General features: G+C 36.8%; 1 pseudogene; it reads right to left on the bottom strand.

The window, feature by feature from the left end:
- Positions 1–774: 774 nt before the first annotated feature.
- LOC103072018 (60S ribosomal protein L7a-like) overlaps positions 775–13,568 on the bottom strand; it is a 32,221-nt pseudogene continuing 19,427 nt past the window's right edge.

Genomic DNA, 13,568 nt, shown 5'->3' on the forward strand with positions numbered 1-13,568 from the left:
ATTTCCTTTCATACTGGAGCTTGCATATCCTTTTTGTGTATGGTATTTTTAGTTTACGTTGATATAGCTTATGTAGTGCAATATGTAGTTTTTATCAATATAAACTTTAGATATACATCTATCTTTTATATTTGTATCTTGCATTTTGAAGACATATTAAAAAGTAGAAACAATGTCCATTATATTACCTTTTACTCATATCAAATGCTCTGTAAATATTAATGTATTCAACTAAATTAATACTTTTTCTTTTAATTGGTTAATTCTACTGTTTTCTCTTCAGTTTTAAAGGGTATGGGTTCAGTTACATATCAAAGAGTTCATTTTCACTGGTAGGGAACATATCCCATTACCAGGCATTTTGTGGAATTCATACCACATAGTAAAATTTAATTTCCTTTAGTCTAGGACAATTTCAAGGTATAGTGGAAATAATGAACTGGAAACTCAACAGGCCTGGGTTTAAATCACCCCTTTTCATTTTACCAGCTAAAAGATCTTGAATAAGTTATATAATTTCTCAGAGCCTGTTTCTCCACTTTTTAAATGGAGATAATAATATTTACAAGGTCATTTTGACATTATACATAGTGGTGAGCACATAGTTCTTGTTCAATAAATATATTTTCTTCTTATTTCCTCACATCCTGGGGATCAGCCAATTATCTGTTTATTTAGCCTTTTCAAATGATCTTAATTTATTCTTTCTTTTTTTTGAAGGAATTTTTTTTTTTTTTTTTTACTTTTATGTATAGAAAACTCAATAGTGTATACTTAGCTCAGTTTGATGGCCAGTTCTTTGACCTTTGCCTTTTCCAGCTTGGCAATGCAAGCCACCAACTTTGGACCCAGGATGTTGCCTCCTCAATGATGGCGGATTTCATCATTGTCTGTCATTATAATTGGTCCTGATAGCTTCCGCCAGCTAAGCCTGAGGTCCTTTGTCTGCTGAGTTAACTCGTGTGAAGGTGACAGTGATACAATTCTTCCTGTGGAATGGATCTCCAGCCTGGCCTTCCCTTTGCTGATGTGGTAGGGAACCCCTATCTTATGCCACAGGGCAGGCAGGAAGACAACCAGCTCAATGGGATACACATCATTTGCAATCACCACCAGCTAAAGCTTATTCTCTACCAACATAGCGACGGTATTAACCCCTGCTGGAAGGATAGGTGGCCCTTTGTGGGGACATCCCCTTTGCCGGCAGTTTTCTCCTTAGCCTGAGCCAGCAACCTCTGTTTCTTCTTTTGCTTAATATCTGGTCTGCACTTGTGGGCCAGCTTAAGCCGTTGAGTAACTCTTTGGTGGTCCAAGGCCTGGGTGAACTGGTTAATCAAGGGAGGCCCTTTCAGCCACTTATAGAGGATAGTTCTTTGCCGCTGCAGCCAGATGTGGTCAGGCCATTTGACAAAGCGGTTGAGGTCCCTTTGGGGCTGATGTCCTGTCCTGATATGTAAAGGGCAACACTATGAGTGATGCTCAAGTTCCTTGTCAAGTTAGTGTTTAGGACCACTCAGAAGGGTATAGGTGTATCAGTGATCTAGGTGGTTTAGGATGCCATCACAATTCTGAATTATTCTTAAATTTCTTAGATTGAAAAAATTCTGGTGGATCTTTGAAAACTATGTCAACACACACTTGCCAACTTAGAGCTGCTCCTCAAAGTACAGGCAGACCTCATTTTATTGGGCTTTGCTTAATTGCACTTTGCAGATTGCGTGTTTTTTACAAATTGAAGATTTGTGGCAACCCTGCATGGAGAAAGTCTATCAGTGGCATTTATCCAATAGCATTTGCTCATTTTGTATCCCTGTGTCACATTTTGGTAATTCTTGCCATATTTCAACCTTTTTCATTATTATTATATCCTATGATTTTCTAGAAATAAAAGTAAAAAAAAAAATTCCTACAAAGAATCAGGAACTCAAGTGACTTTAGACTCCTCAATAGCAACAAAAGGAACAACAAAACAATGATATCATGACTCTACAATGACGAAGAAAAGTTAATTCCAACTGTGTATTCTATATTCCAACTATCTATCATCTGCCAGGGTAGCATAAAGCATATTTTCTTAATGCAAGTTCCCGGAACATTTACTTCCATTACGTTCTTGCTAAAGGTGCTGCTGGAAGATGATTTCCACCTTAAAAAAGAGCAGACCAAGAAAAAAAGATGATGAGGGATTCATAACAGAAAAGATACAACCCAGGAGGGAAGTGATGAAAGTATTCAAGATAATGGTGGAGGGAGATCTCAGGGAGACAACTGTGCCCCAGACATAGACATTCCTGGAGCAGTGTGACAGAGGGAACAGACATGTGGAGGGCTGTCCACTCCATGCCCTCTGTAGAGATGCCATCTTTAATCTGATCAAATTCCTGGAGGATGTGTTCCACACCAAGGTAGTAAATCAAGAAAGAGCAAGGCATAACATCCAGAAAACAGCATCAAACTCCAGATTAGTAAACTCCAAGGACAGTAGCTCAGATAAGATGTAACCTGATGATAGCGTTCAGAAGACCTGGAGCAAAACCAGCCCAGAGAGAACAAAGAAGTCTCCAGGGGGAGAAAAGTCTGGGTAGATCAACTGATCTCATTGACCTTACAGAGAACTGTCCTATGGAGCTATTAGGAGGTCAGAAGAATTAGCAAGAAGTGCAAAGATAACCTGATAAACGAAAAAAACAAAGCAACTACCTCAGCCTCAAGAAAGACAGAAAGCAGGAAAACATCATAATCCACTGGATGTTCGACCGTGAGCAGTACTTGCAAAGGCATCAAAGAAACACTGGATATTCATTTAACTAAAAGTTATAATATAAATCTATTAGGAAGGGGGTAAAGAGAAGTGGGGGTGGGATGGCAGTGCAAAAGAGCTAACAGAAAAGGAAATCAATATGAGATTATATGCACATATGATCTAGATGGATATCTGTATGTTCCAATAGGGACTTGAGGAAGACAGGAGAGAGAAAGAGAGGAGACCTGGGAGCTAGCGGGCACGATGTCCTCCCCTCGAACATAAACTTCCCAGAGCATCAACATCAGACAAGGCCATTCTGTGCCTGTGATGGATCAAAAAAAACAAAAACAAAAACAAAAAAACACTCCATAATCACATCTGAACACAGAGAGAACATGAGGATTGTTCAAGCTACAGAATGACCAAACTCCCCCTTCCTGCTTCATGTGAGTGATCATTGCCTCTCTACTATTTAGTTCTAGCCTCACTCTAGTCTCCCCTTCTTCAAGATACAATTTATGATGATAGCCATAGAATTGCCCCTGCTTGCAGATAACATCCAATCCAGAGCAAAGACCCACTTCCTTAAACCTTCCCTCAAATCACCTAATACAAGCTCAAATCCTGTGAGTTTAATTAACACCCACTTAGTCGGACTTCCCACAGATGGTGTGGGGTCTCCCTCATGACAATGAATAATAAACCAACTCTTTCAACCACAGGTGTGTTCCTGGTGGCCTTTGGCGGGCGAGCCTTTCCTTATAGGAAGTATGGGGAGGGGAAACACTGGGTTTTGTTAAAATTCTTTTAGTACTTTTGGACATGTGAAAGTATATAGGCATGCTACTTTGATAAAATACAAATTAATTTTTAAAAAGCTTATCACACGTTACTCTCCAAGGTGGGAAAATATATGCATATGCTGGCTGATGGGGGCATTGTAATTGTTTCAAGAGGTGTCCTCTTAAGAAGGTCCAATAATTTCCAGTGATGCTGAAAATAACTGGAATGATAACAATACTCCCTGGTCCATAAAGGGCAACCGTTTTAGACTCTGGGTCTAGTCAGCAGCAATAGGAAGGGGTTAACCTGTAGGAGAATTGAAACTGAATCCCTTTCACTTGCTCTGCTTTGCAAAGATCAGATATTAAGGGAAGAGAAAAATGAGTATGGTTATTCCACAAAATTTGGATCACTGCTTAAAATAAGCTTGCAAGTATTTATTCGTTAGTGATCCATGAAAATAAAGTACACACTTTAAAAGCCTAATTTAACATGTCAAGCATTGGATGCACAAAGAAATGGATACAGTTTAAAAGTATCTGGTATGTGGCAGTTTGGGTTGGTCTCTAATCCACACTTTGTTTCTAAAAGTCCATCTACTGTGGCTAATGTTAGGGGTTTCTTTTAATTACACATTCTGATTCCTGGAGGTAATTAGAATGGCCCGATATTTTTTAGCTGACATTAAAGCCTCTCTTAAATAACAAGGGGAAAATGGAGCCACCCAGCAACATAAGCATGATCCAAATAATCCCTAAAAGGCCCTGTGGTATTGAAGCGCATGAGTCAAACAGAGTCACAATTTTTAAATCGGCCAGGATGTCATAAACAGACTTTAAGGGGAAAATCCCAAACATTAATTTCAATCATCCAGTTCCAATAACTTTCAACACATTGTCAATCCTGTTTTATTCATTCCCCCCACCCACTTCCCCTGTAGCCCCAGAATAGTTAGAAGCAAACACAAGACACCATATCATTTCATCTATAAACATTTAAGAAAACACCTGTAGAAAGATAAGAGCACTTCTTTCTTTTAAGCATAAACACGATATCGTTGTTGCACAAAATCACCGCCAATAAACTTGTAATATCCTCAAATACCCAGTCAGTGTTCAAATTTCCCCCAAATATCTCACAAATATTGTCACATAAATGTTTATACAGTTCATACCTTTGAATTGGGATAAAAAAATTCCACACATGGCATTTGGTTGGTATATCTCATAAGTCTCTTTCAGTTCTATCAGTCTCTCCCTCTTTCATTTTCCTGGGTGCAATTTATTATTTGAAGAAACCAGGTTTTTTGTCTTGTAGAATTTCCATACTCTGGATGTTATTTTTTGAACCAATGTAGTGTTTTTTGTTTAAATGTTCTCTCCCCCCACACACCCCTCCAAGACTTTAAGACTTTTTAAAGGTTAAGATTAATCAGTGGATTCGGGTGTTGTCAGCTTGATTCATCCATTATAAAGGTTTCCATCTAATGAATGCTGGAGAGGGTGCGGAGAAAAGGGAACCCTCTTGCATTGTTGGTGGGAATGTAGATTGATACAGCCACTATGGAGAAAAGTATGGAGGTTCCTTAAAAAACTAAAAATAGAGTTACCATATGGCCCAGCAATCCCACTACTGGACATATATCCAGAGAAAACTCTAATTTGAAAAGATACATGCACCCCAATATTCATAGCAGCACTATTTACAATAGCCAGGACATGGAAGCAACCTAAATGTCCATCAACAGATGAATGGATAAAGATGAGGTGTGTACACACACACACACACACACACACACACACACACACACACAATGGAATACTACTCAGCCATAAAAAAGAATAAAATAATGCCATTTGCCATGCTATTCCTGGCTTATCTTGTCCATTCTATGTCCCAGACCTGGAATCAGCCACTCTCCACAGTGTTTCTGTTTCTTGTGGAGACAAATGATATTTAGAAATCACAATCTGGATTCAACAGGTGTTCCTTGCTACAGATTGACCATTGTTTCCATGCTTTTTTAGTGGACAGAGATAAGCAAAAAAATCATAAAAATGTACCCTGAATTCATACTATTATTTCCAGTTCAGATTTAGGATGAACTAGTTTTTACTTCATTTTGATCATATGTCTTTTTTCCCTCATACTGAAAATCTTGGTTCCTAATACCATTAATGTAATTACTTATTTGCTATACCGTGTGTGTGTGTGTGTGTGTGTGTGTGTGTGTGTGTGTGTATGTGTGTTTCAGATTCTCTTTTAGAGTCATTTATATTTACATGTTTTAGAGTCATTTGTATTTACATGTTTAGAGTCATTTTAGAGTCATTTACATGTTTAAATATATTTAATGATATATGACAAACCAGCTAACTCAAAGATATATGTGTATGTATATATATATGTATGTGTGTGTGTGTGTATATATATATATATATATATATATACACATTCCTCCTGAAGTCTAATTTTACAGAGATTCCAGATAAGGAGCAGAAAGCTCATTTCACAGAGAGGCTATTGCATAGAAATTTTGTCATTTCTATGAAAAAAATTAAAAGTCTGAAACTAGATAAAAGATACAGATGTGCCTGTCCAGATCCCAAGCTGGATGACCAGGACTGGTGATCTTTTTTCAGGTTAATGTGAGAGGGACAAGAAGGTTAGGAAAATTCACAGTAAAATTTTTTTTAACTGTCTTGAGAAAGATGGCAAGTGAGATGGGTATGGACTATTCTCAGTGATGTCTGAAAATTTCAGAATTAGGTGTAGTAGAATGAGCTAGCTGAATAGGGAGTAGTAGAAAGGGAATATTTGACATTGAGATCGAGTGGTGATGATACAATATCTAGCATATAACAGTTTTAGTGCAGGGCCATGGTATGGTGATTGGAAAGGTACTAGGGCTAAAGAAGTCAAGGAAATGGGAATCCAGGTTCGGGTGGATCATCTATGCAGGTATTGATATCTTTAAGCTGGGGTGTGATCAACTCAGGGAGTGATTCAATTGAGATGTAGGAATAAAGTATTAGAATTTCTACTTATACCTGACAATATCCTTTCAAGATTCCTTTCTAGTGCATGTCCTATGTTGTACAATATAGTACAATACACTTTGTAGAGGGACTGATTTACATGAACAAGCAGCCAATTAAAGATTGGAGCTGACTAGACCCTGCAATCTCTTCATAGTGGCTAAATTATACTCCATGGTATGGTTATGCTACCATAAATGTAACTCATTCCTTCTTAAGAGAATATTTGGTTTGTTTCTAATAAAAACAAAAATAAACAAATGGGACCCAATTGAGCTTAAAAACTTCTGCACAGCAAAGGAAACCATCAACAAAATGAAAAGACAACCCACAGAATGGAAGAAAATATTTGCAAATGAAACAACCGGCAAGGGATTAATGTCCAAAATATACAAGTAGCACATGCAGCTCTATGTCAAAAAGCAAACCACCCAATCACAAAATGGGGGGAAGATCTAAATAGACAGTTCTCCAAAAAAGACATACAGATGGCCAAAGAGCACATGAAAGGATGCTCAACATTGCTAATTATTATAGAAATGCAAATCAAAACTGTGATGAAGTGTCACCTCACACCAGTCAGGATGGCCATCATCAAAAAGTCTACAAACAAGAAATGCTGGAGAGGGTGTGGAGAAAAGGGGACCCTCCTACACTGTTGGTGGGAATGTAAATTGGCAAAACCACTATGGAAAACAGTATGGAGGTTCTTTAAAAAACTAAAAATAGAACTATCATATGATCCAGCAATCCCACTCCTGGGCATATATCCAGAGAAAACCATAATTTGAAAGAATACATGCACCCCAATATTCATTGCAGTACTATTTACAATAGCCAAGACATGGAAGCAAGCTAAACGTCCAGAGTACAGAGTAATAGACAAAGAAGATGTAGTATATATATACAATGGAATATTACTCAGCCATAAAAAAGAATGAAGTAATGCCATTTGTAACAACATGGATGGACCTAGAGATTATCATACTGAGTGAAGTAAGTCAGACAGAGAAAGACAAATATTGTATGATATCACTCATATGTGGAATCTAATTTTTAAAAATGAGATACAAATGAACTTATTTACAAAACAGAGGCAGACTTATAGATATTAAAAACAAACTTACGGTTACCAAAGGGGCAACGTGGAGGGGAGGGATAATCAGGAGCTTGGGATGAACACATGCACACTACTTTATGAAAGATAGATGAACAATGGGGTCCTAATGTATAGCACAGAGAACTCTACCCAATATTCTGTGATAACCTATATGAGAAAAGAACCTAAAAAGAATGAACATATGTATGTGTATAACTGAATCACTTTGCCGTAGAGCTGAAACTGACACACCATTGTAAATTAATTATACTCCAATAAAATTAAAATATTAAAATTAAAAACAAATATTTGGTTTGTTTCCAATCTTCAGTATTATAAAAATGGTAAAATAAACACTTTCCTTACATATGTTTCTGCATAGCTATTCAATTAGGAAAAATTCTTAGAAACAGAATTAGTGGGTGGAAATTTGTGGATTCCAAAAGTATATTATTAGCTAAATTGGTACATATAATTGGAAAAAATAATCTTATTGCCAAAATATCACCAAAAATGCTAATTGACTTTGTATTTTATGAAAGTTCTTTCAAGTCATAAATAAAAGAAAATTGATTAATATGAGATACAGAGAAAAAATTTCATCAACACAAACACTGATGTACCTGATTTTAGGAAACCTAGAGAAATAAATATTTTGTGTCATTGATTCTACTTTTCATTTTTAATGATTCACACTTTCCTAATATTTTCTATTATATCTCTATTTTGTTATATAGACTTATTTGTGTGACTCAACTAAGTGGCCAATTTATGTCTCCAGAATTATGGAAATTTCACTAAGCAGAACAGAAACAAGAAACTGACTTTCCCTTTGCCACTCTTTTCTCTCATAGTATCTGGGAAGAAAGTACCATAAAAGGTAACACGAGGTATACCTTGTCAAATTCAAGGTAGCTAACTGATTCTTTACACAACAAGAACAAATACCACCAAAAGCCCTCAGTCACATTTTTATTATTATTATTTTACTATTTTGCCATTTGATTTTTTACTTCTTGACACTGGTCAATGTTACTACATAATTTCAATTCATTGCTTCAGTTTCCAGATCTGGAAAACTCATACGAGATTTAGTTGGAGAATTAATGACATTCAACTTTAATATCAAGCTGACTGCTAACAAAGTTGTCAGAAATGGCATTTCCTATAGAAGAGGAACCATTCCACTCATTCATATGATAGAATGAGAATTAGCTTCTGTTTATGTCTTTAATTAGCCATGTTCTCTTCTTCCAGACTGACAATGAACAGAGGAAAAAACAGAAATCTGATCATGCAGATGAGAACAAAAGAGTGCTTTTTAAAACATATTAACTAAGCGATGGAATTTCTGTGGTTAAAGTCATAAATGGTCCCCAGAGACGCCATTGATAATCGCTGTTTTGACTGAATGGAGTCCTTCAGTCAATGCATTCTGTTTTAGTTGTTGTCTTTTTTTTTTTTTTTTTTTTTATTTCCCTGCTGTTTTGACTGAATGGAGTCCTTCAGTCAATGCATTCTGTTTTAGTTGTTGTCTTTTTTTTTTTTTTTTTTTTTAATTACCTGATTCACTGTTTTTGTTGTGGTCCCACGAGGCTTTGCCTTCTCCTGTGGAATTTTCCTGAGGAGAGTCTCATGAGATGACATTTCTTCTAATTAGATTTCTTGGCTGTTAGAGATTATTATGCTAGAAAACCCCCATTCTTTCCTCCCTCTTCCCTTCTCCATTACTACTATCCTGTTCTTGTGTTTTTATTTATGCAAGATGCAAGCCAGATATTACATTAATAAGAGAGCTGATTTTCCTCAAGGAGCTATTCATTAGCATAGAACAGAATTGCAACCCTTTTGCAATTTCTGGGAATTCTTTAAATTCTTTCCATACATTTTTTTTTCATTTTAAGTAGTAAATTTTGGAAGATACACTTGAATTACTTCTGTTTACTGTGAATGTTGATGGAGATTTGGAGTTTTCACAATTAAATTTTAAAATTGAAGAATTAAAATCAGGAACTGTATCTTATAAACATAGGTAGCATATCACATTTGATGTGTGTAAACTTTTTGAAAACTTAATTAAATGGAACAAAGGTGCCATATCAGAGCAAGGGAGTATCTTACACAATGAAGTCCAGATCCTTTGTTATTTGAGATATATACATTAAAATACATAGAATTAGATTATATTTTTATTTCTGTCACAAATGCTATTTTATTAAATGAATAATATTAAAACAAAAAATAAAGACCTTCTTATACTCTTCAGATGAATACATCTTCTAGGGCACAAAAATATTTTTTTTAAAGACCACAGTTAACTTCATTATGATTCCAAAAATAATCTCTTAAAACAGACATGAGATCCTTAAACTCCCAAACATCCCAGGAACACTCAATAAAAGTTTTGGAAATCTTTTTTTACATCCTCAGAAGACTTATTTTGTGTCTTCTTTCCTTGCTGGTTTAGGTCCTGTAACTTAACTTAACTGACCAGACAAAAGAGGTCATCTGAAGTCCATGACCACAGGGGTAAGACTTGAACCTGGGGAGCAATGCAGTACTCCTCCCTTTCAACAGGCTGTCCAGGCACTCATAACCTGTATTATTCATAAGTTGAAGCACCACCTTGGTTTTCACGCACAGCTTATTTTTAAATCAAAATGTATGAACAGCCCCAGCAAACACTGCTTGCTCCTCTAGCTCTATAGCAGGTAGGAGTCGATAAGACTCATCCCTGACTTAATTAAGCCAACTCTAGTAGTAGTTATCTGCAACTAAAAATAAAGTCCTCACTGTCTCAAGAGCTACCAGACTTTTTATCTTATGTCTGGTTGTGCTAGCAACCACAGAGGTGGGGTGGACACTCTCTTTGCTCATCATGGGCCCTTCCATACCATTATCCCTTGGTCATCCTTAAAAACCTCAGCTTTTTTTTTTTTTTGATTTGATTTGATTTGATTTTTTAACATCTTTATTGGAGTATAATTGCTTTACAATGGTGTGTTAGTTTCTGCTTTATAACAAAGTGAATCAGGTATACATATACATATGACCCCATATCTCTTAAGACCTCAGCTTTGACCTCCTGTCTGTCCTCCTTAAACACTTTTTGCTTTCCAGGACTCTAAACTCTGCTGTTCTTCCTACTTCACTGGCTGCTCCTTCTCAGTCTCCTTTGCTGATTTGTCTTCATCTCTCTGACCTCTTATTATTAGAGTCCTCCAGAGTTCAGGCCTTGGACATCTTCCCTAACTACTGCATTCCTTTGGTACTATCACCCTGGCCCATCTTTACATGCTGACTCCAAAATTTAGACCTTCACTCTGTACTTCTCCCCTGAACTCCAGACTTGTAGATCCCATTGGCCACTCCACACTGCCACTCTGGCGTCTAGAGGCTTTGGAATAACATGCTTTAAACATCACCCGACTTCTCACACTTCTCACCTCCTCCGCTGATGCCACCCAAGTTCAAGTTATGATTATCTCTCCCTTGGACAATTACAATAGACTCTCAACCAGTCTCCTTAAGGATCTATTTCTGTCCTGCAGTCTATTCTCGACACTAGAGCCAAGGTGATCATGATAACAAATAAGATAAATTATGTCACTCATCAGTTCATATCTTCCCATATCTTTCCAGCTCACTCAGAGAGAACCCTGATATATTTACACTGACCAAAAAGACCTGACCTCATCCACTGGGATTTTGCTGACCTGAGCTCATATCCTCTCGCCCCTCACCTGACTGCAGTCACACTGGCCTCCCTGATGTTATCCAGATGCCCCTTGCCAGGGACTCTCCCACCTCAAGTCTTTTGTAGATGCTTCTTTCTCTGCCTGAAGTGTTTCTCTGCCAATGTCTATGTGGCTTGCTTCCTCACCACCATACCATCCTACTCCATTTCAATTCAACGCACTTGTTGCCATGTGGTGGATCAGATGTTTCATTTACTTATTGCCTGCCACCCCCCACACACAAAAATTTAAACTCTGTAAGGGCAGGAAGTTTTGCCTTTGTTGTTCACTGATGTTTCCATATCCCCGAAAATAGTACCTGGCAATACAGTGCTTACTCAATAAATGTGTTGAATGAATGAATTTCAGATAGCCTTGAAATCATAGATATTACCAGTCAATTTGTTAGCAAACATAAAATGACAACCTAGAGCATTCCTTAGTTGTGTCTTCAGTGCTATGGTGGACAAATATACAGAATAACTGCCTTCAAAAGAATTATAAGAAGTTATATTCTACTTTGGGGTTTTAGACACATCTGTATAGAACACAAACAAGCCAATGTAAGGACAACACATAAAATAAGAATCACAATTGCTTCTATATCACTGCTATCTTTTGAGACAGGACATATATCAATAAATACATCATTCTAAAACCTATTTTTTTAAAAGCGAGTTCCAACTCTATTCATTTGTCAGGAACAAATTCACACATCAACATACAGGTTGATCACAAAATAAATATTTGTTCAAATTTCATTTATTCAGACAGTTATTCTAAAAACAGATTCTGTGAGCCTCTCATGCACCAGACACTGCCCGAAAGACAAGGCTCTAATTGTAGAGGAGAAGGGCCAGTAACTTGCACTTACAGAGCTTATCATGATTTACTTGGGCTTTGACCTAACGACAGACGAAGGAAAACCGGAAAGTTTCCTTTGTTCTTGTCTGCCACAGAAGCATGCGTCCCCTTATACCTGGAATTCCTTCAACATTTATTTGCCAGATATTGGTAAGTTATATGAGGAAGAGGAATAAGGGCACAGGGGCAGTGAAAGACAGTTTGCCTATTTCATGAAAAGTTAAATATATACTTATCATATAACCCAGGAGTTTCAGTCCAGTAGACATGAAAGCAACCACAGAAAGACCCGTACATGGATGTTCAGAACAGCTAAATTAGTAATATCCAAACACTGGAAACAATCCAGTGTCCATCAACAGCTCAATGAGTAAACAAACTGTGGTATATTCACACAATGGAATAATAATAAGTAATAAGAAGGGCAAACTATTGATGCATGCAACAATTTAGGTGGATCTCAAAATTGTCATGCTAAATGGAAAAAAGAGATACAAAGAGAATGGTATAATTTCATTTATATAAATTCTAAAAAATGCAAATGAATCCATAGGAACAGAGAGCAGATCATTGCCTAGAGACATGGATGAAAGAAAGTGAGGACTGCACAAGGGCTCAAGGAACCTTTTAAGAGAGATGGAAATATTTGTTATCTTCATTGTGGTGGTGTTTTATGGGAGTATACACCTACCAATGTTCATCAGACTGTGCTCTTTAAATACGTACTTTTTCTTGTACAAAAGTTATACCTTAATAAAGGTATTTTTAAACATAGGCATACCATACAATTTATCAAAAAAGAATTTTGGAACCACATCTTCCTCCAAGAAAAAGCACTGGCTGAAGCACCTAGCAGTGTTTGGTACATAGTGGTGCTAAATGCTAAATGCAAAAAATAAATATTTATAAATAACTGTTAGCACTTACATAATGCTTCCTATCTATCAGTAACATTTGTCAATTTAATTAGGCTAATAACAAGTCTATAAAGCCATCCTTATTATTAAAATTTTTTTTAAGAAATACTGTACAGTTGTCCTCTATTTTAGGTTAGGACACTGAGAGCTTAGTCCTCAAGGTTCTCCAGCTGGTGACTTGCAGAACTGAGACTCCAATGCATGCAGTCTGTCTCTAGATGCATGTCTTCAGCTCCCTCAGCATACCACCATAGAAGAAAGGAAAGAAGGAATTAAAGAACTCAGAGAAGAGAGGCTTCTCTGTGTGCTTGGCAGTCAGAGAAGTCTTTTTAAAAAGACAGGATGTTTGCTGAACTTTGAAAGATAAGGAAGCTCTGGAAAAGG

Source organism: Lipotes vexillifer, unplaced genomic scaffold (assembly GCF_000442215.2).
Source record: "Lipotes vexillifer unplaced genomic scaffold, Lipotes_vexillifer_v1.1 scaffold471, whole genome shotgun sequence".
Taxonomy (NCBI): domain Eukaryota; kingdom Metazoa; phylum Chordata; class Mammalia; order Artiodactyla; family Lipotidae; genus Lipotes; species Lipotes vexillifer.